Consider the following 13,843-nt stretch of genomic DNA (forward strand, 5'->3'; position numbering starts at 1 on the left):
ATTGCAGCTGGCATCTGCTTAGATTATCAGGATAATTATTTTTCTTTGCTTCAACCGCATAACCAAAAGTGCCACCAAAATCCGAGGCATTTGCATTGCCTTCGCTGGCCATCCTCCTTAACCCGACAACGCCATTAGGGATAGAAAAAATCCCCACGGAGACGGGTACCCTCGGGGATTTTCCCCATTCGGAGAGAGTATGGGGATAATTTCATATCCAATTTCTTATTCGGGGAGGGGACGAGGATGAGGTGGAATCCCCATCCCCTACCCATTTCTCCATTTCAATTTTTAATTTTATTTTTATTTTTTAAAATTACTAGTAAATAAATAATAAAATTTGAATTATAAAATTATAAATATCGGTAAAAATAAAAAATATCAAAATATTTATATTATTAAACTTTTAAGCCTAATTAACTAATTAAAGTCCTAAATTTTTATTTAGGACATTAAAAAAACAGGGTAAATTCTATTAGCCCAAAAATTTTGTTTTAATTTTAATATTCATTAAATGTTTTAAACTTAAATCTATTTTTTATTTATTTTTAGATGTTATAATTGCCCACAACGAATCACAATTTTAATATCTAATTTAATCTAATATAATCTAATCTAATATAATATTTACTCTTGATTTGCTCCGACTTAATTGTGTTGTAAAGGGAATAGTCCACATTTATAAAGTGCCCACGCCACCATTGAAAAAGTTAATTTTGAATCTAAATTCGATTTTATTTGTAACAATTTTGTATTAGACTATTAATTTATTCACGATAGTTTGTAAAAGAAGTTTGTATCCCTTACATGCTGCGTTACTTACTAATTTAATGTATGTGACTTTTGTAATGGATATTTGTAACAATTTTGTATTAGACTATTAATTTATTCACGATAGTTTGTAAAAGAAGTTTGTATCCCTTACATGCTGCGTTACTTACTAATTTAATGTATGTGACTTTTGTAATGGATATTAATGTAAGATATATTTCAAACTTTACTTTTATTTGAATTTTTTATTTTAATATGATTAACTCAAAATCGAAAACAAAAAATGTATTAGTTATTCAGGGATCGAAGACCCTTGGGGATCCCCTGTTATTATTCGGGGAGGGGATGAAGATTCTCTAAAGTAATTCTGACGGGGACGGGAATATACGCAAAATATCGGGGATGGGTACGGGGAGATTGGTCCCCTCCCCTCCCCGTTGCCATCCCTACAAATGGTTGTGGTTGATATTAACACCCGCTTGGATTGTCTGGAGATATTTTCCATCATTCATGACTGTCATTCTTCTTACGGCAACACGATCCCTTAGAAACCCTGAAGAAAATTCCTCGCATTTCTGCAGATAAACATTGTTTACGCTTCTTTCCGCATCAACTCTGTTGCTTGACACAGCGTTTCCTCTATCTCTGCACAACGGCTGGCCTGAAGCGCTTGGATCCTCTCTTGTCATGGTATCAAAAGAGATATTACTTTCTTTATAGCTTCATGTTCGCAAGAACGGCAAAATGATAAGCCTTACTTCCTTAATTGCCATCAAAACTAAACTAATTGATGGCATCAAATGCATAACTTATGATACCTGTTCAAGATGCACCAAGAGCAGTAAAATCCTCACTATCATATACAAAGTTGCCGATTTGTTTCTTATAAACCCTTGAGATATTGACTCACAAAGGGTCTACAATCATCATGCCTAGCAACACCAACTCTCTTCGAAAATCAAATTATTTATATAGACAAAATATATATATATATATATTATATCGTTCTTTTCTTTGTTCAATCCTCCTTTTTTTAGCAAAATGAAATGAAATACACAACTAACCATATTCCTGCACTGTCCACATATTCGTCAACTATTAAACATGCATTTCAAGAAATTCCCTGTGGAAACATAAGAAGTTCGTCAATTATTCAAGAATTTGCATGGAAGAAACAGTCAGAGCAACCAAATAAACCATCATTATTGACAAATGATAGTACGTTAAAACTATATGCAAATAATTAAATTAGAAAAACAAAAATTATGACACAACATTCGAAGGGCACATTATATTTATTTTGCATCCAATAAAAAAAGGGATCAAAATGGATAAAATTGGACAAAGAAAAAGAATGATGAAATGGGTACCTGTTAGTTTTTCGAAATTCGTCGTTTAATTAAAAATGAAAGGTTGGTGCTTTTAGACATCAAGTTTTTGGGATCAAAGCAAATAAACCCAAAAGAGAAAGTAGAGTTAAAATTTGGTTTTTGTTTTGTGAATTTGGTGAAGACAGACAGACAGAGGGAGGGAGGTGGGAGAGAGGGAGACTTTGCTTAAAATAACGCGGGCATAACTGCAAACTAACTAAAGATTTTTCCCTCCCTCTTTCCCTCGTAAAGAAAATTATAAATTGCTGAAAAAAAAAATCATCCTATATTTATGATTTTTCCGCCTCTGGACACGGAGGCTAAAAAAACATAGGAGGATTTGAGACAGGTTTAAGCATGAAACGTGGAAAAGTTCATTTAAAATTTAAGACTTAATTTTAATTTAATTATACTACAACATCCTATTAATAAATGAAATTGAATTGAATAACATTAAATCTAATAATGCTTTTGTTCAATTTCAATTGAATTTGATTTGTAATATTAATTAATTTTATATTATCTTAAATTATAAATTAATTAAAAGTTATTATTTAAATCTGAATTGAATTTATAATATTAATTATTGTAATGTTTTTTCCTGACATTTTCTTATAATTATTAGCGCTATACACAAATGTTATAATCAAATGTAATAAAATTTATTTAATATACTTCAATTTAATGAATTAGTTCGCTTAAAAAAAAGAAAATACTATATTTTATTTTTAAAAAAATTTGGTTGATTTATATTTGATGCTTGAATAAGCTACTTAAAAATATTTTGCAATTCATTAGTAATTTGTTTTGCTACATATGATAGAAGACTTGTAATCATTCGATGTTGATGTTTGTCATGGATTGTCACTTTATTTTTCACATCGAAACAGTAAATGTATACATATGAAATATATACAAATAAGCATAAACACATGCTGAAAACGTAAAATATGCAGCAACGTGTTGTGGCCCCTTACTCCAATGATCGTAATCTGAGTTGTACAAAATCTGACCTAAACCTGAGAGTAACAGGGTAATTAATCTGAAAATAATAAGCTTGCGCGCACCTTAGAATTTTATAATTATAAATTACTGCTTGCAGATAGATATAAACATATAAACTTCATAATGTACATAATACATGAGTAACCATGACCGTTTATTCATATCTTACCTTCAAGGTGTGTGACGTGTGGGAGAAGTACTAAGGAGATTTTAAATCACTTGTTTCGCCATTGTGATGTTGCTTCTAAATTGTGGGGAATATTATGCAAAGAAGCAAAGTTATGTTAGGCTATTTATTCTGAAGCTTTGTTAATCGAGTGCATTTGCTTTTGGGAAAGGGAGGAAACCTACTTGTTAGGAATTTCATTGCATGGATATTGATAATTCTATGACAACATCAATTTATATATTTGTATGTCAGCATCTTCATTCGACATATCATTGAGTTTTCATTAATACTGTACTTTTCTTATTACTTAGATGATATCAAGTGTTGCAACAGTGCCTGAGAACAATAACAGATACATGCAAATTAGGTTTTAACGTATTATATGTTTGTGGATGAAAGGATCATGTTTTTATCTACGAATATCTAAAAAATGCAACAAATATATTAATAATGAGAGAAGTTAAACTGTTATAAAGTTGTTAAGCTTAGAGTTCAACAAAATAACTCCCAAAAGTAAAAGATCTATTAAGCTTAATAAATCACAAAAGTTTCATGTCCCAAATATACATGTCAATAGTCCTTCTAAGACTAAGGACACCAAGTGATAAGAGCAGCTTTGCCAAAATCTATTACGAGTTAGATCTATTAATTTTTTGGAAATTGCAATAAATTATAATGACTATAAAACTCAATAAACAAACTAAAAACTCAATAAACAAACTAACTTTTTCATATAGAGAAATAGACATGAGTACAAGCTTATTTGCATTTAAAGGTTTCATATTTCGCAAATCAATTACAAATACTCATGTTCTTATTATAGGAATGCACCTTCTTTATCATCACTTAGTAAGACTTCACATATCACATCACATAATGAGCCTAAATCACTTGTTGGCGATCTATTTTATATAATACATATTGTTAACATTTATGTATTCATAAAGTTGATTTTGATGATAGCAAACAAAATAAAAAATGATTTAGTTTTTAAAATCTCAAATTATTTTTATACATTTTAAATAAAATCATTATTTTCACATTTTAAAGGTTTTATATTTGATGGAAAAATGATTTTATGAAATTATTTGTTTTTCAAGTTTATGGTTTAATTGAAAAAGTTTTGAAAACTTTAAAATTAACAAGTATTACTTGAAATTTTGGAGAAGGTTTATTTGAAAAGTATTCATAGCATTTTGAGTTATATCATAATTTTAGAAAGTTTTGGGAATAGTAAGCATTAGAAATTCTGAAATTGAACTTATTTGCTAAATGTATAACGTTTTGGGTTATAGTACAGTTATATAAAGTTTTGAGATCAAACTATAATTTTACAAAATAGTCACTGTAGCAGTCACTGTAGAAAACGGCGGTCCGACATCTCGATAATGGCGATCCGACATTGAGCAGAATTGAAGAGTAGCCTCTGGACATTAACGGCGGTCCGACAATTTGAAAATCTAGCCCAACGGTCATATTGACCAATCAAACGGCGATCCGACAGTGAGCAGAAAGTCAATAACGGCTAGTTTTCAGCTCCAACTATAAATAAGCTCAATCCAATTCAAACAAAGATAGATCCAAGAGTTATCATTGAGCTTGCTATTGAGCATAAAACTATTATTGAGCTTTGAACTTGTTTTTGTTTCTTTGATTCTCACATTGAGCATTCATTTGTAATCAAACACATTGTGTGAGAGAAAATTCATTTGTAATATTTATCCTTGAGAGGTTGTAAGTGTTGGGATACACTTGGGTTAAGAGATTGGGAATAATCTCTTGTTGTAAAGGTCCATTGACACCTTGGAAGTCAATTGTAAGCATTTGAACCCTTGGGAGGCTAGCTTAGTGAAATCCTCAAGCCCGGTGAGCTTGGAGGCGTGGATGTGGGCGGGGGTTACCGAACCACGTAAAAATCATTGTGTTTGCTCTCTCTTCCTTTATCTTTTTATATTGTGATTGATTTATTTGTTATTGCTTTAAATTAGTTTTGGATTTGCATTGAGTTTTGTTTTAGAATTGAATAATTTTTAATATCTCAATTCACCCCCCTCTTGTGTTGCCTAATTAGTATTTCACATATATCAATCTCGAAGGAAATGCCACATATACCAAAAGGCTCCATGTAACAATATAAGTGTCTATTGTGCAAGTAACAAACTCATTATTGCAACACCCAAAATCTAACACTGCAAATCTAACATGTATGGAGCACGTAAAAAAGGAGGTTACTCAAAAATTTGAATTCCTTACACAAAAATCTCAAACTGAAATATCTCAAATTTTATTAATCAAATCGACAAATCCACAAGTCTAATACTAAACATTTTCTTGCAAAAACATAAATATAACAAAAGTTCCAAAACTCTCCAAATACAAGTTCATAAGATAAACAAAATTAAAGGAAATAGAAATCCATCCTTCTCATATTCAACTAGCAAAAGTAAATCTCTATCTCTAAAGATAAGCACGCCTCTCAGCAAATTACTCAATCTGCAAAAAGTAATGATGAGGGAGAAGTTGTCAACTCGAAAAGTAAAACTATTCCCAATGAACTAGAGTTATTAGGTACCAAATGTATTGCAAGTTTTACTTTTCTTATCGAAACATATCTGAAAAACATAAGTTTCAAAAAATTATATATTATAATAGAAGGACACAATTCATAAGTGATTCAAAATATCAAAAGCACAATTAACCATGAAAACAAATCTTATAACATGTATACATAGAAAAAAAAAAGGTTAGTTCATGTCACACAATGTTACCTATACTCCTAATGACCTGGCCAAAAACAGAATCAGAGCCACAATAACATTTGCACATTCAGAACAAAAACCTAGTAATGGTCTAGGACATATATATTGTATAATACGATTAGAATCATAATCAGAATGGTTATGGACAATGCACTAAAATATTTAAATTTATTTTTCATATGCAACGACTTGCACGTGGCATTTTGTACAGTATATGTCGCTTCGTGGCATTTTAGCCCTTGAGAGGTGGCCCCTATACAGCCTCAAGAGGCGACCCCCACATAAATTTTCTTAAATAATCTTAATCGAATATGTGAACAAGCATTCATATCGGATTCATAAATATCATAATAATGATTTAGACTTGCAAGCATTTTATGGATAATTTCATAAAAGATAATAATTTAACAAAACAAATCACACATTTAAAGACATTTATAATATTTTGTTAAAACCATAAAATAATATAATTTTCAGATTTGAGAACATTTAAATTAACTAATTTTGTTATGAAAATCAATTAATTTTTAAAAATTATAAAAACACATGTACTTATAATAGAATCAAAATAATCATACATATCCAACATATTAGGAATGAAGTTACTTACCTCTATAAAAACAATAATCTAAATAGATCTCTAAGCCTCCAACAACCTCAAATACCTTAAACAAATACAAGATATAACTATTAACAACTTATCCCGATATCCTAATTTTCTAACTCATACCCGTACAAGTTTGATTTTGTGAATTGTTAACCAAAACGACACAATATTATATAGAGTTATTCTAAACATCCATGGGTGTCTCTCCCAAAATTTTTAAGACGATCCGATGGCAAAAACGTTTCCAAAACTATTTGTTTCTTGACAAGTTCAAAACTGTCTGACAATGTCTTAACTAAATAGTATAGGTTCTGATATTTTTATAAAATTTTATATTAATAAAAAAATTATGAAATTAAAACTAGGAAATTAGATACATAAACTATCCTCTATTTAAAATTTCAAAATTTTTTGAGTTCATTTGAAACTCCAAATAATTTTGTGAATTTGGTCATTCTGCTAATCATAGTTTTCTAGTGCAATAGTGTCTGTCTCGAAAATCCATATAAAATCAGAAATATGGTCAAAACTTATGAAATAAAATTTATTCAAAAAGCTCTACATGTCTAGTTTATAGAAAGTTAAGATTTTTCTCAAGAATCATTTTTAAAATATATGTTTTATTATAAGATCTTTATCCTGATAAAAAATTGTTCAGTGTGTTTATTGTGTCATGAGTTAACTAAAAAGACTTAATAATAAACTAATGCACTAAATAAAACTTAAACACATCATAAATCACGCACAAAGGCCTATAACATTCTAAAATCATGAAAAAAACTAGACTCCTAATAGAACACAAAGGTAAGAAGTCTAATCGAGCATAGGAAGGGTAAGACTTAACAACCATTAAAATCCTCTCCTAAGTAACAGTTTGAATCCTAAGATATGAGCAGAGTGATGACCAACTATGAAAAAAGGTTGTTGTGAATTTATGGTTATGAAAGAGGAACAAAAGCTATGAATTTATAGGAAATTATTGGAAACCGTATTTATTTTGGATAGAAAAAATGTTTTCCAAAATTATCTTATGAATCCTAATTAGAGATAAAACAATCTTTATTAATAAGGAAAGAAAGTTTCTACATGTAAGAATTATTTTCGTCTCATAATTCTTTAAGAATTATTTTCCTCTCATATTTCTTTTTTTTCCCCCTAAGAACGTTGGGTATTACGTTACAACTTCACTTATCATTTTCATAGGTACATATCCTAAATGTGGCACTTTACACCATGCATGACACTTTACGGCTCCATATGTGGTCTTCGTACATCAATCCATAAATTTTAACATACTAACAAACTTTATAAATCATAAACTATAAATACAATTAAAAAACATAATTTTCTTTTTTCATATGAAGACTTATAAGAAACATTTATATGTTCATACTTACTCCAAAGCCTACCTCAAACACATTGTCAAATACACTTGACAAAAACTTCCATAATGTATATATCAAAATGATCTTTCTAAAAATCAGACAAATATATATGTTCATTGTAGTCTTAGTTAATTCTAGTTTACTTACCTCTTGAAGGTTACATTAATAAGCTTAATCTCGTAAACTAATCAGTGTAACTTAACATCGATTTTGAACTCACGTCAACATCATCATGTGCATATATAATTACAGACTCCATTCTCATCAAGGAGTCATATCTTATAACCATCTACATCTTGATATTACTTTTTTCACAATAGTAGAAAGTTACTGATTAGCCCTTACTTTTTTTTATTAAATAAAATACTAACTCAAAAATGATGACATTTTTTAGGGCTTAAATGGACACATAAGCACATGGGTAGTAAAAATTTCAATGCCAAATTCATTTAAAATCTATTTCAAATTAAATTCAAGATTATCAAATCCTAAAATATAGAATCTAGCATTGAGGACCCTTTACTCATCAATTTAAAACAATTAAAGTATAAGGAATTAGGGCTCCAATTTTAGATATGATAAACTAGACATTTAAAAGAGTGCATCATTCAAACAAAGCCTAGGCCCTTCAAAAGCCCGCCCAACTTGGACGGGCCGAACTCGGTCCGGGCCTAGACGGGCCTGGGCCGGGCTCGGGCCGGGCTTGGGCTTTTTAAATTAATTATAAAATAGTTTTTAAATTAAGAAAAAATATTTAAATTAAAGATAATAATCTAATATATAAATAGAATAATGGTCAAATACATGAAATGTTAGTAATACAACCTAATAAAATAACAAATACTAATATAAAAAATTAAACTAATTTAATATTTTAAATTTTTTCTTTTTTATTTAAATTAAATTTATTTTTTATTCATAAATTTAAAAAGTCCGGGCCAAGTCCGGGCTTTTTTGCAAAGCCCTTGTCCAGGCCCAACATATGTGGGCTTTGTAATTTTTGGGCCCATATCCAGGCCCATCCGTGTGGGCCGGGCTTTAGGCCCGCGGGCCTGGGCTGGGCTTGGCCGGGCCTGGACAAGCCTGGACTTTTTTGCCACCCCTAAGTACATCTATGTTTCATATTTTTTGAGAAAGTTTGGTCGGTCTAAACATTTTTCTCCTTCTTAGAACATGGTAGAAATGTCAATTTTTCAGAATCTCAATGCCTAATTCAAAAATTTATTAAAAATAGAATTTAATTCATCTTCTAGTGGATCAAAATTATATGCAACCCTCAATATGTCTATTTTTACTAGATATGAATAAATTATCAAGGCATAAAATACATAATTTTAAATAATTTTTAAAGTGAGTGATTGTAAAAACAATTGTGCACATTTAATTAATCCTCATGGCTTTCACTTAATCAATAATTCCTCAACATATAATACCCATGAAAATCATATACTAACCTAAACACTCAAAACTCCTAAATCTTAATCATAGAGATCAAACACAATAATTCTAAGTTTATACAAGAAATAAAGAACACAAATTTCAAAGAAGTGATAAAAATAACGCAACAATTTTTGCAATTCTATGACAAAAAATCTATAAAAACTTTGGCTACTCTCTCTCTAACATCTCCTAGCCGACAACGCAACCATACAAGGAAGATAGTGCTCGATCCAAATTTTTTTCCCATTTATATCTAGGGTAGTGGGTTTGGATGGGCTAGCCATAAAAAAATAAACTTTGGCCCAATAACAATCCTAGGCCCAAACTAAATAAGTCCAACGCTAATACATTATTAATACTACTAATAATGGTAGCAATAAATAACAATAACAATAATAATAAGACCGATTAACAAATACCAATAATAACAACAATAGAATCAAAATAATATTAAGAATTACTCACTTGATTGCTAAGTATTAATATTCCATAATTCAATATCGAGTCGATCCGAAATCTCTTATTGAATTGCTCATTCAATGAGAATTCTCAATATTCTGCCTTAAAGAGGACTCGAACCTCCACGCTCTTGAGCACGAGATTTGGAGTCTCGCGTGTCTACCATTTCACCACCAAAGCATCTTGAAAATGAATCGTATTCCATGAAGGTGATATCTATCTAGTGTGATGTATGGAATATATGACAAGGGTGGAGTGGAGCATTTCTAGTGATCCGTCGTGTCATATAAGCCCCAATTGGGCATCCAATTGCTTCGATTTGAATTATCTGGAGGATGCCTTATATATATTAATATTATATAAAAAAGATAGACAATCAAACCTATTTCTCGATTCAATAGAAGCCCAAAGAAGTGAATAGGGTCCCACGAGAGAGATGTAAAAAGCAGGTCCGATTACGCCTATTCCTAATCTTAAATCCTAAATGGCATCTTTCTGCCTAATATAACATAGGTCAATGGCATCTTTCTGCCTAATCAGTGCAATCCGGTTAATCCCTCAGAGCTGATTCAATTGCATTTGTAAGAGCGGAGTTGTCAACTTCTCTTCCTCCAACAGTTTAGTCTGTGCATTCATGTGCAGCAGATTCGCTCACAGACGATACAATAGCAACCCCTCTTTGCAACCTATACCTCTCGCAAGATGGATGGCTCATAGCTTTACCCCCTCGATGGAGCCCGTCTATGCGGTATCCCTGCATCCCCTCAGGCTGGCCACGTAGCACGGAACAAGTATGGCCGTCCCCTGTTGGGATGTACTATTAAACGGGTTATCCGCTAAGAATGTCTACGTGGTGGACTTGACTTTACCAAAGATGATGAGAACGTGAACTCCCAACCATTTATGCGTTGGAGGGGCCCTTTCTCCGCTAAGGCATGCCTATAGAAGATCCTTGTGGCTACTCACAAGGGGAGTTCGGTTCGACCATTGGTTCGTTTAGTAGTAGGTCTCGACAGGGAAACTACAATAGCAAATTGCTAGTTCCACCACTCTTAGTGGTGAACCTTGATATCGGTTTCACTGCAAGCCTCACTCTATACTGGGTGAGGTGTAGGGATTCTAGGCAGCGGATTGCGCCTATAACAAGTTCTCCAATGAGTCGATTTGCTCACGAGAAATCCTTCTATTCTCAGTTTCGGGTTGAAACCTTATTACCAGACAGAAGAGGAGGTTTAAGAAGAGGAATAAGAGGAGGAAGAGGAAGATGATAACAAGGTGGCAGAAATTACAAATAAGAAGTCTCATATGGGTAAGGTCCCAACAGCTTGTAATCTTTTAAATCTAGTAAATTTCTTAAAAATTGAGCATGAGCCGTAGACATAGGGATTTGGACTCCAAACCACATGAAAATCTTTTGTATGTTTTTACTTTTATGCACTTTATTTTCGTACACTAATTTATTTAATTAACTTTTAGCTAATAAGCCTACTGAAATTGGATCTATCACTAATCTTCAAAGAAGTGCAGTCAGCCCTCTTGTGGGTGACTCGGAATGAAAGAAACATTAGAATGTTCAAAGAGTCAAAGGAGACAATATTGACGGCTGCTGGATAGTGTTCACCTTTCCAGTGTCGGTCACTAAGGATTTCCAAGACACCTCCTTTTTCTTCATTCATGTTAATTGAATGGTTGTTTTAGGGATTTAATTAGAGTGCATCTTGTTTATTTACATATTTATTTTTGTATAGAACCTTTTGGGTGAATACCTGGTCCACTACTTGTGCAATATGTCCATTATTTATTAATATATTCCCAGTTTTCTTATTAAAAAAAATGGATATTATACATAACATTCATATTTGAACTACGCCAAATAGTACATGGAGAATTACCTGCAACGCTGGGTGAAAAACATCATGTGGAATCAAAGTGAATTTAACTGTAAGGTTACCATCCTTGTGGTTCGCTACTATATATGTGACATAATTAATCATATGATATGCATAAAAATAATCATATCATGTTAGTAAATTAAATTGTAATAAAAGTAATTTGCTAATTAGTTCTATTTACTTACAATTTTTTTAGGGCTCTTGTGGATTCTTGGGTCTTCTAAAATACAAGATTTCACAAATAATTTGTTAGAATGATATGTATAATTAAACTTGCTATATTTTTATAAATTTTATTAGTTAAACACAAAGGTACAATGTATGAAACTCGAAAATAGGACCTAATTCTTAATAAGGTTACTAATGCTTTATTAAAACTTCAATATAACTACTCAAACTTTGTATATTTATTACTGTAATTCTTGAAATTTAATTCAGACCATTCCAATTCCAATTCTTGGACTTCCAATCTACCTTCTAATTCTTTATTCTTTTCTTAATTTTTCTTATTTTCTTATGTCTCGTCCCTTTCATTGTTTCACTCCCTTTATCTTTCTTTTATTCCTTTCCTTTTTCTCTTTTCTTTTCTGTCTTATATTCTTATTTTTTCTTTCTCTTTCACTGTTCCACTCTCCTTTCCTTTTGTCTAATTTCTTTCCTTTGTAATTTCTTCTTTCTCATTGTCATGTCACATTGTCACTCTTGGCCCTCCCAAATTTCTCGATAATATATTTAATTTTCCTTATTTAATTATGTAGCTCTATAGGCCTTAAATTAGCTAGCCTTGTTAATCAAAAGAAAAATGATATTTATTCATAGCTGGTTACAAAGCCGCCTTATTAAGCCATATATGACGTTAAAGTGTTTTTTCATTATTTTTTCAATTAACCATAAAACTATAGGATGTTAACATGTTCTTTCATTATTTTTTCAACTGACTCAAATACCATATAGTGTTAACTTATTCCGACTGACATTCGATTTTTTTTTTTTAATGAATATCAATTTTCTATTCCAATGTTAATTATTCGATTAACAGTGCCTGATAAAGGGATGGCTGCAGATGCTTAAGAAAGAGTATGTACTCGTATTTCATACAACCTTTCTAATTCATTGTCTGCAGAAGAATCATCCGATTTTAAAATGAGAAAACTACCGAGGCATCTCTATATTGTGAATCCAGAAGCCTATGAACCACAAATGATAGCAATCGGTCCTATTAAGGGCCTCCATTTTCGAAATTGGCAAGAGATGAAAGAGCACAAAATGGGCTTTCTGAAAAAAGCTTCTCCAGCGAAGAGGGGAAGATGATCATCATAACGTAAGAAGATATGTGAAGGCCATGGGAGAATTACAAGAAAGAACTCTTAGTTGTTATATATGCATCTTCATATCGTGATTCAGCAGGCCATTATTTTCTGGAAATGAAGCTGCTTCATGCTTGCTTCATCGTGAGATGTTTCGCAAGTTTAAGCTGCGATAATCGGACAGCAATGATGAACAAGTTTTCGTGACCAAGTTAGATCCGCAAGAAACTGGATCGTGATTTGCTGTTAGCTGGCAATCAACTTCAATTCTTCGTTCTTCAGGATTTCTATGACAAGATTAAGATGCCAAGTTTTTCGAGAGGCTTGGAAAGTCTGTCTTGCTCCCCGCCAACAGCATTTACAGAGACATAATCCACAATATGACAAGATTAACCGTGTTTTCTGTTTTAGCTTATTTCGAGTAGTCATCATCATCATGGTGGCCTCAGCCAGAGTGAAAAGGCTTTTGATTTGAAAGGAAATCAAATCCAGGGAGTTTCATGCATTGTGTTGCGGAGCATTTCATATCCGTTATACACACACACACACACACACATATCGCTGGTTATGTCATTGTGCTTGCATGTATTCCTGTCATCAACTCTTTCATAGTAGATGAATTGCTTTTTCCCTGTTGAATTGTCCTATATCAGTATAAATTACATGATAGAGCGGGATA

The 13,843-nt window shown here is 31.7% G+C and overlaps 1 non-coding gene across 1 annotated transcript; it reads right to left on the reverse strand.

The window, feature by feature from the left end:
• Positions 1 to 10,064: 10,064 nt before the first annotated feature.
• TRNAW-CCA (transfer RNA tryptophan (anticodon CCA)) lies at positions 10,065 to 10,145 on the reverse strand. The gene has a single exon. It is a non-coding gene; the product is annotated as a tRNA-Trp (tRNA).
• Positions 10,146 to 13,843: the final 3,698 nt, after the last annotated feature.

Source organism: Citrus sinensis, chromosome 9 (genome assembly GCF_022201045.2).
Source record: "Citrus sinensis cultivar Valencia sweet orange chromosome 9, DVS_A1.0, whole genome shotgun sequence".
NCBI classification, from domain to species: Eukaryota; Viridiplantae; Streptophyta; class Magnoliopsida; order Sapindales; family Rutaceae; genus Citrus; species Citrus sinensis.